Here is a 12593-nt window from a genome sequence, read left to right as displayed (position 1 = left end):
GGAGATTGTGTCTGTGACAATCAGAAGTCTGGAAAAAATGTGGATATTAGATCATATTCATGATCGTTCATTAATTAGCAGCAGCCACTATACATGCACAGACATAATGTTCTCCTTGACCTAATTCCCTAATTTCACTTTCAAGAAACTGGCACATTTTCAGCCTTATCTCTATTGCCAAGTTCCAGAAAAAGCAATGTAAGTGAATGTCCAAACTTCCTTCAGTCCACAACCTACTGCAGGACACCTGGGTGTGGCATTTCATTAAAACTGATATAACTCGACCCACCAGATCCCATGGCCTCTGCGCCAGAGCCCGGTGAGCCTGCCAAGGGGAAGCCCTTTAAGCTCCTAGGGATTTTAGAAGTTGAAAACATTCCCTGTGCACGGGATTCGATATTGTATGGTTCATTAGGATCTGTTGTGGCTGGCCTTGGACATTTTTTGTTAACTAACAGGTAGGATTAGAAGATCACGTGACATTGGAGTAGGAGGATTTATCCTGGTGACTTTAGGATGCTGGTTCCATTGTAGGTATAATTATGCGAAGCTAAGAATCCAGGAAAGAACTGCCAGAGATGGAATTAAAAATAAGATTTTGTACGAAAGTACCCACCTTGACCCTGAAAGGAAACAAAGCCCCCGCAAGAGCAGCAGTTGAGCGGAATCATGCTACAATACAACTCCGTGGAGTCAGTGTGAATAAAATGGAGGGCAACTCGATTAAACCTCGTATGTACCATTAGACTTTCAATCAAGTAAATAAAAGATGTGTTGGTTGTAAAAAAAAAAAACAACTGATATAACTCAGGTCACTAGGATCTCCTTAGAATTGTAAAATCCAATGGGAACCTCCATATTTTTTCTTACTTAGGGTTACAGTTTTTGAAATACTCTCCACCCCTCCCCTTCCTGCGTGAGTGATCTCTTCCTTGGATTTCAATAGTGCAGTCAGTTCTCCCTGAACTCTTCAGGGTGCTTTGTGTCCCCACTTTTTCTCCATCTTTCTCAATGAACGTTCTCTGAGGTTCTGTCCTTGGGCCACTTCTTCTCTCAAGCTAATTGTGGGGGGATCTGTAACCATTCTTATATTGTATGTAAATGGTTCTATAAATGTGATCCCCTTTTCATCAGGACGTTCAGAACGATTACCTTATACCTGTGCCATCCAATAGAGATATGCCTCATACATATAATTTTAAATATTCTAGTAGTCACATCAAAAAAAGCAAACAGGAACAAGTGAAATTAATTTTAATACAACTGTATTTTATTTAACGCTATATCCAAAATGTTACCAGTGCAACAAGTAATCAATATAAAAATTATTGAGATAGTTTACATTCTTTTTCTCATGCTAAGTTTTTGAAATATGGGTTCTATTTTACACTTATAGCACATCCCATTTCATAGCATATTTCAAATACTTTATAGCCACCTGTCACTGGTGGCTACTGTCTTGAGTAGTCCAGCCCGATACAATTTATTTCTCTTTGCTTCATTACAAGCACTATCGATAATCTGGAGGGCCATCTCTCCTGAGTTCCAACCTTTAGCCATAATCCCTCACTGATATCTCCACTTGCACATCCCATGAATATTTCAGAACTAATAGGACATGGAAGAACCTAATAATTTCTTTCCCCAGACCTGCTTTAGTGAAGAATATCAGTCTTGGAGAAAAGTACCACCACTGGGGCGCCTGGGAGGCTCAGTCAGTTAAGCAGCTGCCTTTGGCTCAGGTTGTGATCCCAAGAGCCCCGCACGGGGCTCCCTGCTCAGCGGGGAGCCTGCTTCTCCCTCTCCCCCTCCCCCTGCTTGTCTCTCTCTCTCTCTCTGTCAAATAAATAAATAAAATCTTAAAAAAAAAAAAATTTAAAACCACCACCATCCAGGCAATGGCCCAAGCCAGAGACCTCAAGACTTCTCTATCCCTTATCATCGTCTGCATTCAGTCTTTCACTACCTTCTGTCAATTCTACCCTTCTGTCTAAAGTAGAAACACTAGCTTCTTTGCATTTTTCCCTTTCGTTAACCCAAGTGAATTTTGTCTTGAGGCCCTCGCATTACTATTCCTTCTGCTTCAAGGCTCAGGAGTCTTTACATACTTGACTTTCCACATTATTTAGGCTCACCTCAAAATCATCTCCTCGGAGCACTTTTCCCTGAATCATCAAGTGGTTACTTCCATCATATGTGAAACTCCCTAGGTTTTTTTGTTTTCACTTTTATCTCCCCCTACGAGCACGCGAGGCGTGTGTCTGTCTTGACTCGTCCACGACGTGGAGCCCCGAGGCCGACGGCTGGGGGAGGCCCCCGTGCCATGCCCACTGAAGGGGTAAATGAGTCTGACCTGACTGCCAGTGCTCTGGAGAGCCGTTCCGTGGCTCCGGCAGCTCCACCAGGCGGGTGTCCTAACGCTTCTCCTGACTTGAACTTAACTGTCATCTCTTCCCAAGGCATCTTTTGCACCAACAGCTGTCATTTGAGAAACGCAGATTCGGCCATGTGGCAGTCCAGTGTAAAATGGTAAAATGATGACCGTTTGCCGACAAGAAAGTGCTCAGAGCCCCTCATCCTGGAACGCCCTCCTACTCTCCCTCCTCTGCAAGTGAACCACTCGCTAGCTCCCCTCCACTCCGGACGATTTCATCCCTCTGGGACCTTGCCTGTGCCTAAAATGCCCATTCCTAAGTTAGTTGTTTGGCTCTCTAGCCAATAAAATGTAATTACAAGTGTGGTCTTGAGAAGAAGAGGAAAGAAAGGGGAAGAACAGGAGCAAATTGTTCTTTTTTTTAATTCTTTTTTTTTTTAAGATTTTATTTATTTATTTGACAGAAAGAGAGGGAGAGAGAGCACAAGCAGGGGGGAGTGACAAGCAGAGGCAGAGGGAGAAGCAGGCTCCCCGATGCGGGGCTCGATCCCAGGACCCCTGGATCATGACCTGAGCCAAAGGCAGACGCTTAACTGACTGAGCCGCCCAGGCACCTCGCAAATGTTCTTTTTTAATGTTCTGATTAGAACAAAGTGCAACTTCCCATTATTACTGCCAAAAGTTCAGCTTCGAAGGGAAAGGGGACAGAAAAGAAAGCCAGAGGCCTCCACCTGCGTGGCTCAGGCTCAGGGGACTTGTCGCCAAGGCCACCAGGCAGCATGCGTTCACAGCATGCCACCAAGGACACGGCAAGTCAGTTTTATTTTATTCGTGTGTATTCAGGTCTATTTTTCTCTCTCTTTCATTTTGAGGTGTAAGTGTCTGGAAATATTTCATTCAGTCAGTATCCAGGAGAACCTCCTCTCCTCACACAGTCTCCAGCCCAGGCCCCACACTCTCCGCAGGCAGATCTGGGCTCACCTCAGATGGAGCTTGGCTCACCCACTGGGCCTTGACACTGGGTCCAGCCGGAGATGCTATCTGGAACTGGACAGCCCAAGGGATGCAAGAGGCATTGCAAGTCCCCGGCCTTACCAGGCTTCTGTGGACAGGAAGACCCCGCGAAGGCTGTGAAGGGGAAACGTGGGTAAGTCCTGGGAGGAAGAGGGAAAGGCGCAGGCCCCTTCCAGGTACAAGAACGCTGGGAGGGGAGGGTCTGTGGGGGGTGGGGGGGCGGGCAGAGTATCTTTTATTTTTCTTACTGTGACCCCAGGAGACCTACAGGTTTCTGAGACTTGGCTTTCTTCTACCCACCAACAAGGAGCTGTATGTCTTCCCTGCTCCAAAATGTGCCCATAAAAATGCTGGGCCATTTGAACAGGTGACACTTCCTCTGAGAATTGTCTTTCCTGTAAGTAAACGGCAGTCTCTGGGACACCCGATATATTTTCCTCCCTGACCACAAAGCGTCAGTTCACTTCCCTCCAAACCTTGTACAACACTTAATGGAGCGCAAATTGGCCCAAATCTATCAAAATTAACCCAGCCACTGCACTTCGAGGAATTCATGCTGCAGATGGCCTTACATATGCCAAAAAATGTACCTAAGATAGCAACTGTAGCATCATTTGTAACGTCGAGGGACTGGAAACTCCCTGAAGGCCCATCGACAGGAGAACACTTACATAAAAATATGGTAAATGCATAAAATAGAATCCTCAGTGGGCTTGAAAGAGGAGCACAAGGTGAAAACCTAAAAGATCCAAGGTCTATTGTTACAAGCGGCTTTTCACAGAACATATAGCGAGGAACCAGATACATAAGAATACACTTAGCTACATAGATAGTTTCTTTTTTTTTTTTAAGATTTTATTTATTTGACAGAGAGAGAGGGAACACAAGCAGGGGGAGTGGGAGAGGGAGAAGCAGGCTTCCCTCGGAGCAGGGAGCCCGATGCGGGGCTCGATGCGGGGCTCGATCCCAGGACCCTGGGATCATGACCTGAGCCAAAGGCAGACGCTTAACGACTGAGCCACCCAGGCGCCCTGCATAGATAGTTTCTTGTACATTCTTTAAGTGTCTGTGGAAATACACATAAGCATTTGCTAACTTTGATTGCATTTGGGGGAGGGAACTGAACACTGGGAACCCCGTCACTCTGGAAAACCTCTCGAATACTGAACCGTGTTAATTTGTTACCTATTCAAAAAATATATAAAATTTAAAAGTAAGGTAACTGCCCCAAGTTGTCTCTATGTGAGTCTGTTTTTCAAAAGGAAAAAAAGAAAAGCAAAAATGAGCTCATCGTATTCTTTTTTCTAAGCAGCATGGAGCCCAACACAGGGTTTGAACTCACAACCCTGAGATCAAGAATCAGGAACTACCTAACGCAGCCACCCAGGCACCCTGGGCTCCTTGAATTCTTTCCCCCTAATCTCACTGATGGCCCTTCTCACTTTTGCCTGCCCAAGGCTGAGAGCAGGGATCAGGCAGGGCTGGGGTTGGGAGGAGGGGAGGGCAGGGGGAAATTTGAGGCAGGCAGCCTCATTGGCTCCCTCAGTGACCTGAGGGCCGGACAGCGGAACCTCGGCCACTCCGCCAAATGCCCACAGGAGTAGAGAAGTTCAGGAGGCAGACCTCAACCCTAGCATTTATTTCCCCTACTGCTCAGGCGCTCTGTGTGGAAAGATCAAACAGGGCCTGCTGGGGGGGAGGGATGGAGGGAGGTTAACAGAGTGCAGCCCGCGTGGCGTCGCCCTGCAGACCCTGGACTGCCACCAGGTGGGGCTTTAGCCCTGCCGGTCTGCCTGCTCCTGCAAAAAAAGACCAGCAGGTCATCTGACAGCGGCCAGTCACTCCAGGGCTACTGCGCTCGCCTCTCCTCCCGGTCTCAGCCCCCGGACAGGGACGGCCTGCAGATCCACCAGGCCCTAGATCGAGTCTCCGTCAGGCTGTCCCAGTCACCAAAGCCCAGTTAACCACTTGTATTTGAGTCACCTAAATAACGTATTTATTCATTCAGTATGGAATTTGTGGGATTAGGTCTCTGTAGTTGTCAGGAATATGAAGTGAAAGTCAGAATTGGAATTTGTCCCCGTGACTGAGAGAACTGAGCCAAAGGAGGGGTGTGCAGCCCCCCCAGATCTCAAGAACGAGCCCGCTGCTGCTCTATGGGAGCTGACCACCTGGCCATGGAGGAGACGGACCAGGGACAGTGTGAAGCACTGGGGACCAACAGTGGGGGAGGGGGGGTCAGAGTGAGAAGCAGGAGCCTACATGACCGTCTCCAGACTCTGCATGGTCCCCATCTGTTTCCAGATGGCTCCTGTAGCATCAAAAATTAAAGCTGAACCTTGATTTCTTTCTACCAGTTATTTTGTTTAGCAACTTAAAAAAAGAAACCAACAACCAAAAAACCCACCACGCTCTTCATGTCTAAAGGACAGAATGTTTAACTGCCATTTTAAACTAAAAAGGGGGGGCTTATCTTGAGTCGCATATAAATGATCATTTTTTCCCTGTATTCCTGGTCTTTCCACTTACACGTGGACTAGACACACTGGGAACAGTTGTGCAAACACAGAGCCTGGAATGGCCTACCCCAAAGCACCTCCCAGACAGCCACAGTGTCAGCCACAACACTCAGTTGCTCATCATAACTTTGAAAAATGAGAAAGGAGATTCTGGAATCCCTGTATTAACTCACCAGGCAGTTCCCGACGTGGTCTTCCCCAGATGGGTCATACTCCCTTCCACGAACCTGGCAACTGTGCCCCGTGGTGGGGACAACAGAGCTCATGCTCTCGCCCAGGGCACTGTCTGGGCTGTTGGGTGGTCATTCCGTCCTCACTCTACCTGGGTGACCTTAAAAGTCAAGGGGGCACGGCATCTGTGGATCTGAAAGTCATGATCATTTCTTCTTATCCACCGCGATCCCTTTCTCAGGACCTCCTCAGGCCCTCAGCATCACCCTCAGAAATCTTGGGGCTTGGGCTCATGTTGAAAACCTGAAAAGGTTGTGAGAAAGAGCCCGAAGGCAGGGACTGTCCCACTGCCCACTCTGAGTGAGTCCCTTCCCCCGACTGGACCTCTGAGAAAGGAGGGGGTGGAATTGCTTTTCTGCTGGGAAGCTTTTGCGTATTTGTTTCCATCTCCCAGAGCCTCTAAAACACAAGGGGGAAACGATCTGGGTTCTGGGTATGGCACAGACAACGGCCCCTTTGCTTCCTTCCCTGATTCTGAAGGGTTTCTGAAGCTATTGCTCGGGACTGGCATTACAGTTGAAACAGGGGAGGCCGGGCCGGTGGTGATGGGGTCCCAGGCAGTGGGGCAACACTCCGTTAACGACAGACTTCCCAGCACTTCCTTCCTTCCTGCGTGAATTCAGTTTCTACAAAGTCCACTGGGGGTCGTAACCTTCCTTGGCTGCCTCCGGCACTCGGCAATCCCCTCCGCAAGCCAGGGTCTGTCTGGAGACCCGGCCCCCGCAGGTTATAAATAAACAGTCTAGCTTCTCACGGTCCCCGTCGTCGGCCTTCCTTTTTCCCCAGGGTCAACCCCCGCGCAAATCCCAGATCCGGTTAGCGGAGAGGGGCTGTCCCCACTACAATTCACTTCTCAAGGCTGCTTGTAACGGGGGGTGTGGGTGACCGCCTGACACCGACCTCCTTCCTCTCCGAGCACCTCCGCCCGCGTGGGGACCCCACATCTCCTCCCCTGTGTCCCCTCACCGTCCACACGCAGTCGGTTGGAATGTGGGTCAGGACATCGCCAGCCCTGCCACGCGTGGAGCCAAACGGGAAAAAAGGGCATAAAGAGCCAATTTACTACGCTTCCAAGATGTCCAATATTTCCCTGTCTTCTATGTGCGCGTAAAATGAAAAGCAGGCTCAGGCGGGGCACCTGTGCGCGGAGATGCCCCTCCCGCCCCTGCCCCCGCGCGCGAGCGCAGCGCCCGCGCGCCCCCAGCGCCCGCGCGCCCCCAGCGCCCGCGCGCCCCCGCCGCGCGCCCCCGCCGCGCGCCCCCGCCGCGCGCCCCCCGCACAGGGTTGTCTCGCCCCGGCTGCCGCGGGCCCCGCCCGGCTTCCCCGGCTGCGCGATGGGGACCCCGCCGCCTGTGGTGGGAGAGCTCTGCATCTCTCGTGCCGTCAGCTTCTTGACTTAGGACCGGAGGGAACTGCCTCCCTGCCGCCCGTCGGCGCATCTCTCCCAGGACGCTCCTCAGTCTAAAAGGAGTTGTGGTTGTCACCTGACAAAAACGCTTGCCTTCTCTGAGGCTCGAACTCAGGACCTTCAGATTATGAGACTGACGCGCTGCCCACTGCGCTAAGAAGGCGATGGAAACGCACCTCTGCTTAGACTTTAAAGGAATCATCTAATTTCTGGAAACCAGGATGTACCCGCTGAATAATTGTGCCTGACCTTTGGCCGGTATTTTCCTTCTTATTCCCTATTGATCTTGATCGTCTTTCCCTCAGAGATACCGATTTTTTTTTTTTTTTTTTTTTTTTTTACTGTCCGCAGTCTCCTCTGTTGGAGTAATAGACTCAGTAAATAGTAGTTGAATGACTATCTCCCGAACATGTCCATAGCCTATACCGACCAGTCAGTTTAAATCTGTATTTCCACCTATGTTTCCTGACATAGTCCCCTTGAAATATCACAAACTGATTTTTATAACTCTCCATACTTTCTGCACTTCTATACGATCAAATATACTATTAAAGACTTCAGTTGGGTGAGAGAGGCTGGCTGGTTCAGTGGGTAGGGTGTGTGGTTCCTGATCTTGAGTTTGTGAGTCCAAGCCCCATGTTGGGGGACAGGTTATACCTACTAAAAAACTTATACACATAGTTTCATTTAGTCCAATTTAATTTTTTGCCATAAATCTATATATTATTATCCCCATTTTACTGATAAAACTGAGGCTCCACAGAATTAAACCCACAGCTACCCAGTGGCAAAGCCAGACCTTGGAAGCATTCTGATTCCAGAAAGCATGCTTTCTCGGCTCCAGATCATATTCTCTCCACCATTCTTCTCCACATCACCACATTCATTCAAGAAAGCAAATATTTATACAATTATGGATTCTCCAGTCCATTCAACAAACTTTCATTCACAACCTGCCATATGCTTGGCAACTGGGTTCAAAACTTCCAAGGCAAGCTTGGCCCTATGTCCCTCAAGCCCCCGCAGATACTTTAGATCATCAGTTCTCAAAGTGGGGTGAACAGATCCATGGAGGTCCTGAGACACTTTCAAGGTATATGAGGCCAACAATATTTTCATAATAATATCAAGGCTTTATTTGTTATGAAAAAAGCTGGTGGTGCAAAAACAGTAAATAAAATTGCTGGTGCTTCCTATGGATCAAGGCAGTTTATCAAGAAGGCCCCGCCCTCATTGTGTCCATAGCAGTCACGTTTGGGGGTGGGGACTGGTTTACTTAATATCCTTGATGAAGCAGTAAAAAAAAAAAAAAAAAATTACTTTATTAGCTCTTATCCTTAAGTACATGTCTTTTTAATAATCCATGTGAATAAATGGTAAGTGCAGAAAAAGCACTTCAGCTGTGTATACGAATAAGATGATTGTCTAAGAAAAGTGTTTGGGTGACTTTTGACTTGCAAACTGATCTAGATGTTTTGTTTTGTTTTCATGGAACACCATTTTTATTTGAAAGAATAAATAGTAGACAAAACTATGATATATTCTGACATTTTCTCAAAAATCAAAGAAATCAGTCTGTAAAAAATAATAATTCAAAGAAAAATAATGGAGAGGATTTGTTTGCAATGATGAGTTATTAACTTTGAGGTGAAAATTAGCAGTTAGGAAACTTCATGAACTTGCAGCTTCCTAATACTCGGAGACCTTTCTGATGAGATTGGTGATGGTATTAATGCATGTTCTTTTCTGTTTGTTTGATATTATGTACTGAAATGTTTCAACATTTGCAAAAGCTGAATACCTCCACAGACCAATATGACCAACTTATTACCAAATCACACATGGGTAAAAGATCCATTCAAAGTTAGTGATAAGGCTTCAGATTTCACATTACAACCAATCCTGAAGAAGGTGCCACCTGTGAAGTTTGGCATAAAATCAGAGAAGAATGTCCACAATCACCTGAAAAAGCTATTAAAATACTCTTTCCTTTTCTAACAACATATCTGTATGAAGCCAAACTTTCTTCATATGCTTATGACATTTTGAACGAAGAAGCAGATCTAAAAATTTGTCTTCTCCTAAGCAGTCATTAAGGAGAGTTAAAGAAAAAACATACATAGGGCACCTGGGTGGCTCAGTCAGTTAAGCAACTGCTTTTGGCTCAGGTCATGATCCTGGAGTCCTGGGATCAAGTCCCATGTCGGGATCAGGGAGTCTGCTTCTCCCTCTGACCTTCCCCCCTCTCATGTGCTCTCATTCTCTGGCTCAAATAAATAAATAAAATTAAAAAAAAAAAATAAGCCAGGAAGGAAAAAATAAAATAAATATTTAAAAAAAAGAAAAAATATAAATAGTTATTTTTTCATAAAATGTTACTTATGATAACACCTAATAGGTTGATTAACAAATTAACAAATACTTTCTTTTAAAGACTTTTTAAATTATTTCTTTTAAGTACTCTCTACACCCAACATGAGGCTTGAACTCACAACCCCAAGATCAAGAGTCACACGCTCTACCAACTGAGCTAACCAGGAACCCCAACTAGTAAATACTTTTAAATTTGCAGTTTTAAATCTTAACATAGTAAATATTGATGGTTATTTCCACAAAGACCTTTGGGTTTCACAATAATAATTTAAGAGTGCAAAGAGTCCTGGGGTGCCTGGCTGGCTTAGTCGGTAGAGCATGCAACTCTTGGTCTCTGGGTTGTAAGGGGGCGGAAATCACTTTAAAAAAAAATAATAATAATAAGAGTCCTGACACCAGAAAGCTTGAGGATCACTACAGTAGATTACTTCTACACAACCTCTCTTAAATCTCTCTTCCTTTTCATTCCATCATTCAGTCTACTCATCATTATTGAGAACACGCTCTGTGCCAAGCGTTGTCCTGAGGTTGGGGATTCACAGAGAATAGAGCAATCCTTGACCTCAGGAGCTGACAGGGTAAACAAAGGCCCAGTTCCCATGCTCTCGAACTTCCTCATTCTCACAATTAAATATATCCTCTGAAATACTTCATTTTGATAACATAACCCTTCCGCTCTGTATTAGTCAGCTAGGGCTGCCATAACAAAATACCACAGACCAGGTGGCTTAAACAACAGAAATTTTTCTCACTGCCCTGGAGGCTGGATCAAATCCAAGTTCGAATCAAGGTGTCAGCAGGTTTGGTTTCTCCTCAGGCCTCTCTCCTGGACTTGTGGACGGCCACCTTCTGCGTCCTCACATGGTTTTTCCTTTGGGTGTGCACATGTCTGGTTTCTCTCTAATCTCTCTAATTCTCCTAATCTCCTCTTCTTATAAGGACACCAGTCAGATAGGATTAGGGTCCACTCTAACGACCTCATTTTAATTTAATTCCCTCTTTAAAGGCCCTATCTCTACATACAGCCACATTCTGAGGTACCAAGGGTTGGGCTTTCAACATGAGTTTTGGAGGAACACAATTCAGCCCATAAGATGCTCAAATGTTTTACAAAATTTTTACCCGTAGATTTTCAGCCTTTGCTGTCTCTACTTCCCTTCATGAGTATTTTAAAGCCCCCTCAATTAAAAAAGTCATGCACCCTTCCTCATAGAGGAATTCCAACTTCATGCCTGGTCCATACAGCCACGATTCCTCATCTTCATTCTTCAAGACCCATTCTTGATATTTTCATTCTTATATGATCTTGTCTTTTTTCCTCCGAACGCTGAGACTCTTTGTCAGTAACCGTCTTGTGGATTTTGTTATTATAATGTTCAGTATGGACACGCAGTATCTTTCATTACTACCCTCCAGTAGTCACCATACCTAGAAGGAAATTCAGCCACCACTCTGTGCAACAATCCAATACCTCACGTATGCGTAGATTCATGATTTATATGGTCTAGAGAAAAGACTGACTCTGAGTCCTGGTTCCGAAGGTAGTTATAAACCTCAATTTGTTATCTTTTTGCTCACTCAGGTTCATGCCAAGTCTACGGGATCTAATGCAGACCCCAGGAAAGGGAGGGAGGAGGGTAACACTAAGCCTGCTCCTGTTTCTACCTGCCTGGTTGCTTGGGGGAAACTCTGTAGTATCCATGCCCATATGGGTTCTGAGATGTTTTTCTCTTTCTCCATATTTGAGCGAATCTTTTTTTTTCTCTTAATTTAGGGAAGTCCTTTCATTCCTTTCTCAAAGTCTAGTCCAATAGGCTTCTCTTACAAAACCTCTCCATGCTACATCCTCTGCAGACCCTTTCCAGTTCTTGTCTTAGACCTTGGGGGGCACAGTGAAAGGAAGCAGGGAAACCTTGGCCAAAACCACTCTCTACATTGCTGCGCACTTCCACTGGAGCTTGTTAGTTACCTAAGATGAGGGGGGGAAAACCCACTTATTGGTATCTCAAAATACATAGCACAAATGCAAATAGGGAACTGCAGACAATAGGCCAGGAATTATCTGCTTTCTGCTCTGGTTTAAAACAGTTTTTACCTTGTAGCGTGTTAAAAACAGACAAGTGGGAGAACAAGATATTGGCCAGAACAAGATATTATTCCAAAGGTGCAAGAAGTCGGGACACATGGCAACTTGTGGCTTATACCTAGAATGCTCTTGTTGTTGTAGTGGAGGGAGGTAGCTTTGACACATCCATTTTCAGCTGACATAGTTCTAACAGACGGCAGGGCAGTTTCCTGATCTCTGAATCTCGGCAAAGACTGACAGAAAGAAGCCATTTTCCGATTGCCTCCCTTTCTGATGGTGACACCTGGCAGCCTCCCTGGAGGGCCTGTTTTACACAGAGGCTATGGTGGACGGCCTGGAGCCTGGTCCTCCAGCCCCTCCAACTATTTCCTAATTGTGCATGCCCCTCTATTTTTTAAACCATTTCTTAAAATTGCTAGGCTGGTTTCAATCATCTATAGCAGAACTCTGCCTGAGGCATTTCCCCAATCCAGAGGAAGTCTAGATAATAGGAAAAGACTTGGTTGACCCTGTGACTTGCTTCTTCTCCTTAAGAATGCACAAGGAGACTTTTGCCTTCCCAACAACACCGCCCTAGTCTCCATGTCA

At 46.1% G+C, this 12593-nt stretch overlaps 1 long non-coding RNA gene, 1 other non-coding gene and 1 pseudogene across 3 annotated transcripts; 1 reads left to right on the top strand and 2 right to left on the bottom strand.

Moving 5' to 3' along the window:
* Positions 1–297: 297 nt before the first annotated feature.
* LOC113926874 lies at positions 298–661 on the top strand (annotated as a pseudogene).
* Positions 662–4329: 3668 nt separating this feature from the next.
* Positions 4330–7280, bottom strand: LOC113926899. Of its 2 annotated transcripts, none has more exons than XR_003521439.1 (3): positions 7039–7280; positions 6081–6381; positions 4330–4454 (listed from the first exon to the last, which is right to left on the bottom strand). It is a non-coding gene; the product is annotated as an uncharacterized LOC113926899 (long non-coding RNA). The 2 variants fall into 2 exon arrangements; XR_003521438.1 differs by having other exon boundaries at positions 7105–7280.
* A 356-nt stretch (positions 7281–7636) lies between these two features.
* TRNAM-CAU lies at positions 7637–7709 on the bottom strand. The gene has a single exon. It is a non-coding gene; the product is annotated as a tRNA-Met (tRNA).
* Between the last annotated feature and the right edge of the window lie 4884 nt (positions 7710–12593).

Source organism: Zalophus californianus, chromosome 7 (genome assembly GCF_009762305.2).
Source record: "Zalophus californianus isolate mZalCal1 chromosome 7, mZalCal1.pri.v2, whole genome shotgun sequence".
NCBI classification, from domain to species: Eukaryota; Metazoa; Chordata; class Mammalia; order Carnivora; family Otariidae; genus Zalophus; species Zalophus californianus.
Note: the sequence above shows the minus strand (reverse complement) of the source record. Positions and strands in the feature narration are given on the sequence as shown.